Source organism: Thermobia domestica, chromosome 2 (assembly GCF_964235325.1).
Source record: "Thermobia domestica chromosome 2, izTheDome1.hap1.1, whole genome shotgun sequence".
Lineage (NCBI taxonomy): Eukaryota > Metazoa > Arthropoda > Insecta > Zygentoma > Lepismatidae > Thermobia > Thermobia domestica.
Window position 1 is genome coordinate 65,402,703 of NC_137455.1, and position 14,081 is coordinate 65,416,783.

The following is a 14,081-nucleotide window of genomic DNA, read 5'->3' on the forward strand; positions in this document are numbered from 1 at the left end:
TATTCTACCGACATTGTCTTATTTATTACCTAATTTCACTTGCTTCTTGTTTTGTTCTGGGTTAGTTTATTAGATTTTGTTTTTCTTTTTTTCTTGATTTAAATTTTCCTTTCCGTATATTTCCACAATTCCACTTGCCGTGACTCGAGCTTTGCTTTGTTTAGGAAAGAAATCCACACAGAACTTGTGAATATAGCAACTTGTGATACTCTTAAACTATAAAACAAAATTTTAGTTCATTTAACAAATTTACAAGAAATAATTATACTAAGAAATGGATTGAAATGATATACATGGCAATATTACTAGGTTGCTTTACATATTAAAAATTGATAGCAGCAATGTATAGGCTTGTAGCCAGTGGAGTCACTACATTTTATGGACCCCTCCGCACGAGAATAGGGCCTAATCAGGGCCCTCGCCTTAACATTTTTTTGTGGAATGATAGATAACAATAAATAACCATGCTTCCCTGTATCTGTGAATAATGAATTAAATGCATGCAACAACTAGGTATAAATATTCAAAAATGGAAATTACTTTGTAACTCAATAAACTTCCGGATGGAAGATGGACTTACCTCTTTGCAGTCAGTGATGTCAATTTTCATGATAAGTATCAGGAATTAATTGAATGGTTGGTTTCCTTCTTACTTCCCTGTCTCTACTGACTCCCGCACATCAGTTTTTTCAGCTCCGTCAACATTTATTGAGAGCAGTTCTAGATTACTTAATCTAATTTGGTCCATTATGCTTCTCACATAGTTTTTTTTTTTTATTAATTTCAATTTTTTAGGAATGATCTTTCCGCAGAACTGACAAAGACAGAGAGCGTCAGAAACAACAAATACGCGGTAATAAGTTCTGAAAATGACGCCAATGTCCTATATTTCACAATTAAGAGTCTTGTTAGGTCAAACACAGAATTCTGAACACTTATTTCAGATATCAACTCTTTCACAAAGCAAATTATTCCCATCGGAAACAAAGAATCAATATCACAACTCTATGTTGTTCGAAGTATCTGTGCCTTTCTTAGAATTTCATCATCAGTGAGATAAATTATATTGGCAGGAAACAAAAAACAAAAACAAAAACAAAAAATGGATATTGTATCATGCATAGATATAAAACGACAAACTCATCAAAATACGTTTGACCTTTTTCAATCGTTTGCATCTAAATGATGTCTGAACACTTCATTTTTCACACAATTTAATTGCTTCTTCCTTCAGATATAGCCGAAAAAAAGGGGAGGGTGACAGAAAATTGCGGACTAATACAAAACTGAAAAGCATGTTGATTCAACCTATTAGGAGGCTAAGGTGAAGGGTCCCTTGGAAGTATCGCCCTCCCCCCATGCATTGCGGGTTTTCGCGCCATAGTAGTTACGCCCCTGCTAGTAGCTATCCACTCATTTTAACTATGAACAGAATCACGAACCATATTCGCTAGCCATTTATTACAATAACCACAAAAAATAAAATAAAATACTGTAAATGGGACAATGGTCCACTGACAAATTCTTCCCTGAAAAATACTACTCCGCAATTCACAACGTATAGAGCATCCTCATCGCGAAATGCGTAACTCACGCGCTCCTTAGTTTTATCAAAACTCTTCGTACATCAACGCAACGCAAGAAATGCAAAATATCATTGTAAATGAAAATGCAAATGAAATCTTTGAGTTTAACATCCCACGTTTATGCCTTAGGAAACGATGATTAAATCAAGTGAATGATAATGGAATAAATAATGGAACGAGAAAGTGGAACGAAATTGAAGTACCACAAGAAAATCCACGAGCACGATGTTGTCCACCACAAATGCACTTGGCCAGGGATCGAACCAGGGACCCCACACACCAGAAGTAAGTGTTCTACCACTGAGCCACAGCGCCCCCCCCCAAAAAAAAGTCACTGTAACTGCTATGTCGATCATCGCAAACTAAATAAAAAAAAAATTATGCTACATTAACGCAAATCGTTATGGAATACAGTTACCAGTTTGCAAGATGCAGTCTAGTTGTTGAAAATAGACATGTAATTCTAATCAAGGAAACAGTTTGGGAACTATTTCATTATAACTATTACTGCATTTTGCATATTATTTAGCGTCAAATCTACAGACTAGCAAAATTTTATTAGACAATAACATAGCTATGTCTAGGTACTGAATAAATTTGACAGTTGGCAAAACTGAAACTCTGTTAAATAGCATTGAAGTGAGGCAATGAGAAAGACTCGGTTTCTCTTACGAAACAAGACGGTGATTATTGTTCGAAACAGATACATAAAACTAAATACCATTAGTGAATAAAAGTGCTCTAACTTAAAGTATGACATTGCTGTATAACTTAATGACGTATGAAACTGTATAATAACAATAATAACAATAATAATAATAATAATAATAATAATAATAATAATAATAATAATAATAATAATAATAATAATAAATAGTTCACAAGTTCTACATCGTAGTTACTTGCAAAATTTATTCCCGTTCTGATTATCTTTGATGCGTAGAATTTGTTTTCAAAAATAATATTGTGTTTACGCTCGGTGGTCTTGATGGCGCTCTGATGACCATATTCATATTCGCATAATACTCAATTCGTTACGTCGGTGGGGACACTCGGTCGAAAAAGTGTAAAACTTTTCCAGAACAGCCATCCTGATAGTGAGTGAGGTTTTCCTTATTCACACGAGACAAATGCCGGGATGATACCAAACTTAACTGTCGCAGGCCGGTTTCTTCCATTCCCTTACCTCGGGCAGTGCCATCGCCGAGAGACGTCATCCTGCATAAACCTACGAGATAACATTGCTATAGATGCCAAAAGCGCAAATATCTAATCCCTAATCCTAATCACTAATCAATTTGTTATATCCTTAAATGAATCATCACAATGTTTTTAAGTGAATAATTTCCACGTTATAACCATTGCATTTCTTTTTCCCATTACGCCAAAGTATTTTTTCCATGTCTTAATCAATTTAGTATAGCCTAAAATGAATAACAATGGAGAAATAGTTTCAATTTTTCAAATAAGTTGAAAGCTTCCTTTTTGCATATGTTTTCTGGGTAATAAGAAGTCGACACACACAACTTGCTGGATGCCTACAAGTAGTTGGTATCGTAGATGATGATGTTCTCGCAACACCTAAAATTACGAACACCATGCAAGTGAGATGTAAGGATAGAATAACCCTTCTTAGTTACTCAGACAACTATGCCACTGCTTACTTTATGCCAAATAACACTGCGTTAATGTTAGGGTATCAGCATAATCGAGTAGTTAGCACACATCTTTTCTCGGCATGTGGTGTCCGAATCCTCCTCCATGACAGCGTAAGTGGTTCGAATCCAACTTAAATGGTTAGCGTAATTCTGTTCCATGGATTCGGACAAATAAATCAATAGCTAATACTGAAAAAAATATTTATTCTTCAATCAGAAGGAACATATGATGATATTATACTAGTATAAAAATCGCAATCATACGATGTGGTTAAGAAACTAATAAAGAAATTTAGGAGATATGGATGTTCATTTTCTACATTAACAACATTCAAATTACAGTTAACAAAAACAAGTACCCTATTTAAACTAAAAACACCAATTTATTTTCGGAATAACACCATTATCAACAGTATCTGTTAAGATACTTTTAAAACAAACGAAACTTTTAGAAGTGGTCAGATACAGTACAACAAGAGAAAGTAAGTTTATTATCAACGATGCACAAGATATCTTCAGTGCGTGAAATTGTCTTCTTTTACTCTCCAGCCCAAGCTCACAGAATTGATGAAGCTTCGTGGGCAACAACAACTTTAATACTCGTAATAAACATCAATTTCTCTTTTCTCCCTCTCTTACAGCAACTCTGAGAGTAAAACAGTAACACTGGAGGAGAAAATGGATTCAGAAGAAGAAGAAGAGAGAAAAAACGAACCAGAGCGAAAGGGAGAGTTAAAAAAAGAAGTATGAATTTCATGTGGATACCGTACAGAGAGGCAGGACTTATCTCGTCGGTGTCGGATGACAATGAAAGGATACTTTATTAGGCATAGCAAAAATCTTCTATCTAATTTGCATATTAAAATTAATGGTCGGAATACATTTTCTTACCGCGACTAAATTACTCCCGTTAATTAAGTTAGTTTGAAAAAAAAAAGAACTACTTTCGCAGAGGAGGCTGTGTGGAGGAAGTTTGGCGTTACTCATCCCAAGCAATTAACCTGTTTTATCATCTCTCTCTCTCTCTTCATCTCACTTCTCCCTTGCCCTTCCAACACGCGCGTATTTAGACAAACAGATGAAAAATATATATGGAGATGGGAGAAAGTTTCCTTCTACTTAACACTTGCAAAGGCGTTCTCAATCAACACCACAACTCCAAAACAGTCAGATCCCTCTCGAGTATGATAATCAACAACAACTCTGAAAACCTTCACTAACAACTTTAACTTCTGGCAATTTTAAAACTATATTCTTCAACTTTTCTGCCTCTTAACATGAAACAACTCATTAACCCATGAATTACAGGCTCAAAAGTTCAGAAAACAAGGAGTACAATAGCAACAACGTGTCACCTACAAGATTTTTAATTATTTTTATTTATTTAATTGCACAAATAAATACTTTAAATAAGTTTCAATTCATGGGTGATATACAACAAACGAACAATCACACATTATGTAGGAAATACAAGCAAATACACTTATTTTAGTTTCCTCCAATTATGCTCTGAATATTGAGGAAGACAGATGAAAATGAAATGAAATCTTTACGTTTTACGTCCCACAGTTATGCCAGCTAGGCTAAAGAAGACGATGATGATGAGAAATGAATGAAAATGGTGGAATGAAGAAGTGGAAGCAAACGAGAAAACCCCGAGAAAACCCACGCACACGATGCTTGTCCACCACAAAGTTCACTTGGCACTAGTTGGGACCGAACCAGAGACACCATTAAGACAGATGATAAATACAAGTGAATGATAAAGAATGGTTCGGGACGTTAGCGCTATTTGTCCCCATCAGCCATCACGATACCATGATAAAGGAAACAGCTATGTGAAGACAATGAGAAGAAATGGGGAAAGATAGGGAAAAAAAAAACTTCGCATCAGAAATACAACTGACATAATGTATTGTTTCTCCATTATCTCGCACACCTTTATGTTAGGTTTATTTTCGTTAACATGAACTAGCTAATGCATGTTACTTCCTTTCCCTTCTCTTTTATTGTTCTTCAGAAGTTTCCCTCAACATAGCTTCTCTTTATCGTCTTTTTATGATGAAAGATATGGAACATGCTAACTAACGGCTGAGGAAGATATAAGATTTGCTGTCATCTGTAATTTCTCAATGTCTGATGAAGAGGACGTTAGGTCCTTGAAACTAACAAAAAAAAAAAGTAAGTTATTAAATAATTCATTTTGTTTTGGTCAGAACTGTGTTTTAAAAGATATGGGTGAAATTATTTTTCCTTCATCGCCTTATTGCGACTGTCGTTTTCCAGATTTCAGAAATTAGGTGTAAAAAAATACAAATTTGGTATATACATATACACAGTGGCGGATCTAGAAGGTAAAAACTGAGGGGGGGCAGTCAATACTCAGACTATGATGGGTATATCATGACTTTAAGTAAATCATTTTCATTTGAAATCCGTTTACACACTATGTTAACAGGAATTAAGAATAAAAAATAAATAATTCCTTTCACCAGTTACAGTTAGGCATGAAGTACAAATTAGCAATTAATAAATTATAGGTATTTACAGGCACGGTAGCTAATCAAATTAGTCACAAGACGTTGCATTTTATACGGCAAAAGATTGTAATTAACATCAAAGTTGGATATTTCAGAGAAAATAAGTGTTGAATATAACTATACAACTCACCACTATTAATGACATCCTAAAAGTGTCTATTGGTAGAATACTGCTATTGTCACTACAAAAACTGGGGGCCTAGGATCCCCGGGCTAGATCTGCCACTACATAAATATACATGTTTTCCACGTAGGCCTACCCTAAACTGAGGAAGTACAGAAGGTTTACGAAATACCAATCTGCATGTCAAAATATGTCTTGAACATTTTCTTCGACTTTTATCAGACTTCGGAACTCTTGAGCACAAGAACTTGAAATTTTGAAAAAATGTTCTTCTTGAACCTTAGGTCTAGGGTGATGTAGAGTAGAGTGTTATTAAACGGCACTCCTGCAGGAGAGAAAGGAACTTTTCCTTCAACTTCTACCAGATCTTTGGAACTCTTGGATGTGGAACTTAAAATTTTGTACAAATTTACTCATTGAATCTTATGCTGATGATTGGATAGAGTTTGCACGAAAAAATAACCACACGGGACAAAGCGCGCTTGGACTACTTTTCGCCGTTTAACAGATCTACAAAACAGTTTGGCGTAGGTAAATGAAATTTTCTTACAATGTGTTCTTTTAGAGCTTTTTTTTATAATTTTTATTTTTAAAGTCTCTATACAGATAATATAGAAATTTCTGAAACTGAAAATCGAAAAAGGGGAATAAACCTATTTTTGGTATAGGAACCTGAAATTTTATAAGACGAAGCTTTTAATATTTTTACTCGAAGGCGTACATAGGTTTATTAAAATTATTACTACGAATCATTCTTTTGAAAAGTTCAGTATACAGCCATGAAATTTCTATACTATATATCCTGACATACACAACATGAATTGGTTAATTATCGACACAAGGACAAGACTCACTGATGATTTTTCTAAAATTCAGTTTGTAGTATATACATTTCAAAAAAAAAAAAAAAAACTCTCTTTCGGATGTAAGAAAGCGATTTTACAAGACTGACAAAAAAGGCATCTTTTATATTGCCAGATGACAGGAACTAACAAAATATGCCTAACGATTTTTTATGGATTTGAGTGAACCCACCATTTCCGGAGCCGAGAAAACTGCTTGACTCGGTCTCGATATAGTGAAAGATATTTAGGAAAAATGTAGTAAGATAATTTCTGCTAAATCAGACTTGCATTGACAAATATTTGAAACCGGAAAAACTGTGTATATACCTATAGCTTTCAAACATTCTCCATAAATCTTATTATTTCAACATGAAAAACGGGCATACTGCTAGTTTGTATATTTCGGCTACATGTTAAAGCACCGATTAAAAAATATTAATGAAAAATCCTTTATTCTCATTTCTCACGCATTATTTCCATATATATTATTATAATCTTGTGAATTCTGCAGTAACGTAAGAGCAATGAAAATAATTATACTGTAATCGTAGCTTTGTAAAACGGTTAATCGTTATTAAATGCCCTTTCAGTGGAAAATCACATATACTGTGCATTATTCCAGTACTTCTTAAAAATTATTTTTTTTTTAAAATTAAAAAAAAAAAAAACACATACACAAAACAGACCTGTACGTTAAGCTGTAAATCCAGGCAGTGCATTTCAACCGAAACAACTTTCCACCCAACGAAGCTCACAGTGTGATCCCTGTGCGCCAAATAATGATGAATTGATGAAGAGTTAATTGCAAGAACCAGATCTTTTTAATCCCACTGGGTGTATTATTATCTCCAATCATCTGAAGAGTCTAATCCCATTGTGATTATTTAGATTCACGAGAATTTCGAATCAAATACATTGCTGTTGTTAATCCGTCCGCCAGTTGGTTGCTCTGCGACGCTGAATAAAAGTCTACTATATCCCAGGAGCTTTCTCACTGTATTTCCGTGTTACATATTGCAAATAACAATATACTGTATCGTCTCCTCTCTTTAAATTATAAAATTGTCAGCCATTAAAGCAATTACTTTTAGAAATATCAACCGTTATACATATAAAAGCAAATGGTCAATGACTGAATTTTGATTGAGATGAAACACCAATCAAATGGAGAAATGATACTATTTCTGCTTCAAGATTTGGATATTAGACTCTAAGCATCCTTGACTTAAATTTTATATTTTCTTTGTATTCAAATAATTAAGTAGTGGATGTATTTCTTTATTTATTTTAAAGATCTTTATGTTATGCTATCGAAACTAATGGAGATTATCTCTAGTAGGCACTGACTGCGTATCAAATGAAAGGATCAACAACATATTGAAAAACTTACAATAGTAAATAAGGTAGCAATTTTCCAACTGATTTATTTCAACAACCATCCTTAAAATTAATATATCTCAGAATGGTTTGGTTAAAAAGTTCTGTTAGTCAGAAAATGAGGTGTAATACTTCCTGTGAACTAACTGTTGCTGTTTGTATTCTATGTGGCACTGTAGTGCCTGATACGTAATATAATTTTCTGATGCCTAAGATATGTACATCAACTGTCAGTCACTTCGCATCGTAACTGATTTAAGGAGACTGAACTTAGCCTGTGAGGTTAATTCTACAACATGATGATGCTACTGAATAAAAGTACGTATAACTTAATTGGATCAACATTACCAAATACTTCATGCAGTACACGAGTCAATGGTTGGTTTCAACCATGAATGTTTATTCATTCTTCGTGTGGAATGAGAAAACATTTGTCTGGAGCGTACAATGTAAAATTCCAAACAAAGTGGAAAAAGTATATCGATATGAAGTACAGTATGACCACTCTACGCAAATGAAGTACATAGATACTATCGTACATTAAAAAAAAAGTTTGTTATTCTTCATTGTGTTAAAATATGGAAGTGATAGTTATGTTTAATCGTTGAGACATGTATTGGTTGTTAGCGTCATTATCACCCTTATATTTGTTTTGTGATCTCATAAAATTGATCCTAGTGTTTATCTTTTGTGTTAAGCTTTTCACATTTTGACTTTGCATGTCAGCGCCCATTAACTATCTCCTGATCCATCTTTTTTTTATCGTCTTGTAACGAGTGTTTCGTGTAATCTTGTTTGGCAGTTTTATTAGTAATTCTTGCCGTTATGTACATTTCTTTCAAACCGGCAACTTCATTATTACTTTTCTCTCGTTGGCGTTTTTAATTTATGCCCACATGAAGCAAAGTTTTTCCAGGATTATCCTATCTCGTAAAGCATTTATTGCGTGGCTGTAGTTAACCATTATGGGTAGCCGCTATTTAAATCTTTTTTTTTTTTGTCCCAACATGGTAAAAGTCATCTCTCTGTTCCGACGTTTTTTCCTCTTCCGTTCTTTATTGTGTGCTCGCCTGGGTTATCTTGATCAGACAGCGAGGATGTTTTGTTAGTAACGTGGTGACAAGTTGTTCGTGTCTTTGTGTTTGATTTCGTGCATTCAAAGGACATGAGCCAATGAATGTTTAATGGGACTCTTCTTTACACTTCATGTGATGAAAAAGAAAGCACAATAACACAATGAACAATTACTTTGTCAAGAGTTAGATTTTGAGATTCAATGAGAATCATGCTTTTCTTGTAAGGACAAAACAGTAGCGTAATTCATTCTAATTTTCTGCGATTTTGATTTTAACGAGGAAGAGTGCTGCTCTCGAGAGTCTCGTCTCAAACGAAAGGAGAGGTGTTTTTCTTTTTTTTTAATTCGAGACGAGACAAGACGTTTATATACATACGAAACCATTGCAGAATATACTCCAATAATAAAGTTGGTTTAAATGTTGTTATCTCACAGCTTTCGTGAACCAGCCATGACCCGAAAGTATTCCCATCATTTTTAGATGAAATTAAGAAAAAACATTCAGGGCATATATTTTGTACACAACTTTACAAAACGAAACGAGATTAGGCTTCTACAAAATTTACGAGACGGGAACACGTTATTTCTTGTCTCATGGGCACGGAGAAACACGCTTTAAACTTTGCTGGACTTCCCAATGTTTAAGCGATCATTAAGAGAGCTGGGATGGTAATGTTTGGATAATCACAGATTTAGATCGAACATATTACATTTGGAAATAGTCTTATGTTTAATCTTGTTATATATACCTAGATTCCTCCTTCAATATCTCCACCTTGCCGCGATCGGGGGCTAGCGTCCTTTAATGGTCCCAAGAGCTATGCTGGAGATAGCCTCGCTATTAAGAGGGCATTTCATGCCGGACAGGTCTTTAGGGGTAGGAGCCAGACGAAGAGAGACATTATGGTAGTGGGAAGCAGCTCTACCATTACCACACTGAGGCTGACGATAACTGATATCGGCAAGGGACTTAGATGTGGACAAAAACAGGCAGGGACAGGATATCCTCTATGGCTGTTTCACTGCGAGGTGGAAGGACCTGGGACACCACCACTTTACTCAGTCCCTAAAAAACAATGGTAACAACAATTTTGTGGTTACGTTTAAAACGTTTGGAGAATTCCTACGTGAGAAAAATCTTGAAAATAGCTCTGCAGTTTTTATTACAATTGAATTAATAGTAACTATGTTTGCTGTTACGAAATTAAATAAACTGGAGGTATAAGTACATTGTTCCAAGTTGCGTTCATATTTGGATAATTTAGAAAAAATAACATTTAAAAAATGGTAAAATTTCTTCATCTTATCCCGTTCGTCACTATGCACGTTAACAAAAACATAGCTTTTCTTTTTATACATGTAAGAAATCTTTCCTTGCTGATTTCACCTTACTAGTTTGTTTCAAGCAATTTATTTTACATGAGGTATCTCTAATAGAACAATAGGGTTGTCAGTTTGGCCTCATCCATTAATTTGCTGAAAGAAGAGAAGGGGAGGGGGTAGAGGAAGTCGTCAAGCAAGACAAACTGAGTCTCTAGAATGTGAGTGTCAGTGGTCGCGATTTTTCAGCGGCGCAAGTCTGCTAGCAATTTGTCACCCTCGAAGCGAGACCCTCTCCTGAGTAGACAACCGAGTTTCAATGACTTCTCGTCGAGACAGGAATGAAACCAGCGTCATTTCCTTCTTCACGTACGAGCACGTTTATGGGCATTTCTGTGCAAAGGGAATCCTGCAACCTAATATACACCTACAAGCAATTTTCACTCTTTTTGAGTAACTTTTTCTTTCTGCCTTCGATGCTACTGCTTCTATATAATTTTCTTTTCTTTATTTCTTTTGTAGGAAAGGACACAACTTCAGCCAAGATATAAATCTCAACAGATTTTCCAAAATAGAAAACGACATACCCTGTCCATTTGAAGAATGTGGCCCAAACTGTACAAACAACACCGAAGAGCGAAAAGTCCGGCAATGAAACAAGCGTTCGTTTCCGTTAAAAGTTCTTGTGTTCGAAAGCGCTTCTGTTATTGCAATTATCAGCAGCGCAAGAGTCATATTTTAAAACAAACCAAAAAAAAAACTTACTAGCCGATTTATTATTAACCCCGAATCCATACAAGCAAGGAAACTAATTAAGATGATCATTACCTCATTTGCTCTTTATCACGAATACGCGAGAACACATTTATTCGTATAGATACAGATTTGTCACAATAGGTATTCAGACATTTGCTACGCTTTCCTTCCAAATTCTCGTACGAAACTTCGTAATTATTTTTCTCGAGGCTTGAAAATTATATTGTCAAAATATTTATTTTAAAAACAATTCTTTGAGTGAAAAAAATGCTTTACGTCTTTACGCAATGCAGCGGTTATGAAGTAAAGAAACTAGTATTAAATTCTGATCCGAACTACTAGTCTGCCTTGTATTTAAGGCATTACAAATTCTAGCAAAATTTGAATCCACAACAACACATATAGGAAGTAAATGGTCTTACCAATAGGGAAGTTTTAGTTTAACATTTATTTATTTTTAAATATTCTACCACGTCATTGGTCATGTTCAGTATAGAACAAAAAAACAAGATAATTTGCTTTGGGATACCGTACTCAAATAATATTGTTTTTTACCTATCTAATGCAGTACTCAACTTAAAATTCAAAACATATTGACAACTATACAAAACTCAATCTCCTCAGTAATATGAGTTATAGGGTTGCAAGAATGCATGCCTTTATATTTCTCCGAAAGAAAAAAAGAATGTTTCTTACTATATGTTATTATATGGAACTCAATACTACTTACACAGTTCGCTTTCATATTTGGTACCTCAACATTTACTTACTACCAATTCTTGTTACCGGGTAATTTAGTGAAAAACGAAATGACATTTTTGATTTTTACGTCCCACGGATATGCCGGCTAAGCTAAAGAGACGGTGATGATGAGGAATGAATGAAAATGGTGGAATGACGGAAGTGGGAGGAAACGGGAGAACCCCGAGGAAACCCACGCACACGGTTTGTCGACCACAAAGTTCACTTGGCAAGAGCAGGGTTTGAGTCCATGCACCAGAGGTCGGGTAATTTAGGTGTGACATAGTTCTCGACTTCAAATCTAATTATACACATCGACTGCTTGCTCTTTTAGGAAATTGAATAGGGTTGAGATTAAATATCAACAAACTCATTTAAAACTTTACAAATAATTCTGTTTTATCCCATTAACGAATATAACAAAACAGCTTCAGCGGTAGTTATGGTATATTAACCTTCGTATTTTTTTGCACAGTTCTATACGATAGTAATACCCAGAAAAATTACTTTGTGCTCGATCTATTTTGATACGACGAGATCACGTTATATATAGGTAATGAAACTTAATTTTAAGAGTGAATACTGAATGTATACTTAGTAAGTCTGTCTATTCCGTATATATAGTGATGATCTACATGTGCTCCCAACACCACGCGCTGGCTGTAACCACTTCAGATGACAACCACGAAGACATCGTCAACCATTGTCAACAAGTGTTAAGTAACGAAGATCAATGAAGTCAGCAACATTTTTGGATAAAAGGAGCCACAACAAAGCAGAATACACCAATCTTCACCGATTTAGCGTCACCTACGTTTTCTAGGACGCCTGGTCTTTGAAAACTTCCCTTCGTTTGGACGCTTGGTCCACGCAATTTCCTTACTACTCTCTAAGACGCTCGGTTTCTGAGACATCCTTCGCTTGGACGCCTGGTCCTCACAAAAACCTCACAACTCTTTAAGATGCTTGGTCCTCGCGAAAAAACCTCACAACCCTCTAAGACGCCTCGTCTTTGAGTTTTATCCTCCTCTCTAAGACGTTTGATTTCTGAGAGGTATCTATATACACTCCTTGGCCACAAGAGCCTTGCATCCTGTCACCCTAGGATGTTCGGTCTCTGGGGTCCTTTAATCTCACCAACAAATCACCAAATTTCTAAGAACTTAAGTATTTAAGACTGCAATTATTATTACCGTTCACGGAAGGAATTTCAATAATAAAAAGTGATTGGAAAAGTTCAAAAGTTCCGTGTACCACTTTTAAACTCTACCCTAAAAGAAGAGTTTTATATATCAGGATGTCTAGAAGGTATTGAACCTTTAGAGGTCAAAACTGAGAATATATTTATTGTTACTTGAAAATGCACTATGAAACCACACATGGAGCATTTTGTTCCATTATCTGTCAATGTCCGGCAACACCATAATACAGTCACTATGATTTCTCGTTAAAAAAGGATACATGGTTTTCACAGGCCTCTTTTGAAACTAACACAATTAAGAAAGTTCTACAGAGACCGAAACAAACAATAGTCTAATGACGTCAGATCCGGGCGATAAGGTGGATATATTAAAACATCTCAGCCAAGTTCCCTTGATTTCTGAAGGGCCCTTAAGGATGCATGCGGTCTAGCGTTGTCATTGTGCTATACAACACCCTTTACGCTGACATAGTTCTGGCAGTTTCTTTTGAATTCCTAGGTGCATTACGGTTAATTGTTGACGGTGCAGATACGAGTCTGTCGTTCTGCCTGGCAGCAGCAACTCCTTCTAATCCCTCACAAACGCACAGCACAACCTTCCTCGATGGTGGTGTGGGCTGTGTCAGACTGTGGAGTTGGTTCTCGTTTCGACTATGATCTTCTCCGCACATTGTTGTTGTACGTTATTCATTTTTCATCACTCGTGATCTACTGTTTCAGAAATGGTTCGAGTTCGTTGGGTTTCAGCACTAAGTCACACATGAAATTCAATCGAGTAAATGTTTTTGAGTCAAATCATGTGGCACGCAAATGTCCAATTTCTTTTTGCAGCCAGCTTTCTCCAAATAATTTAACACT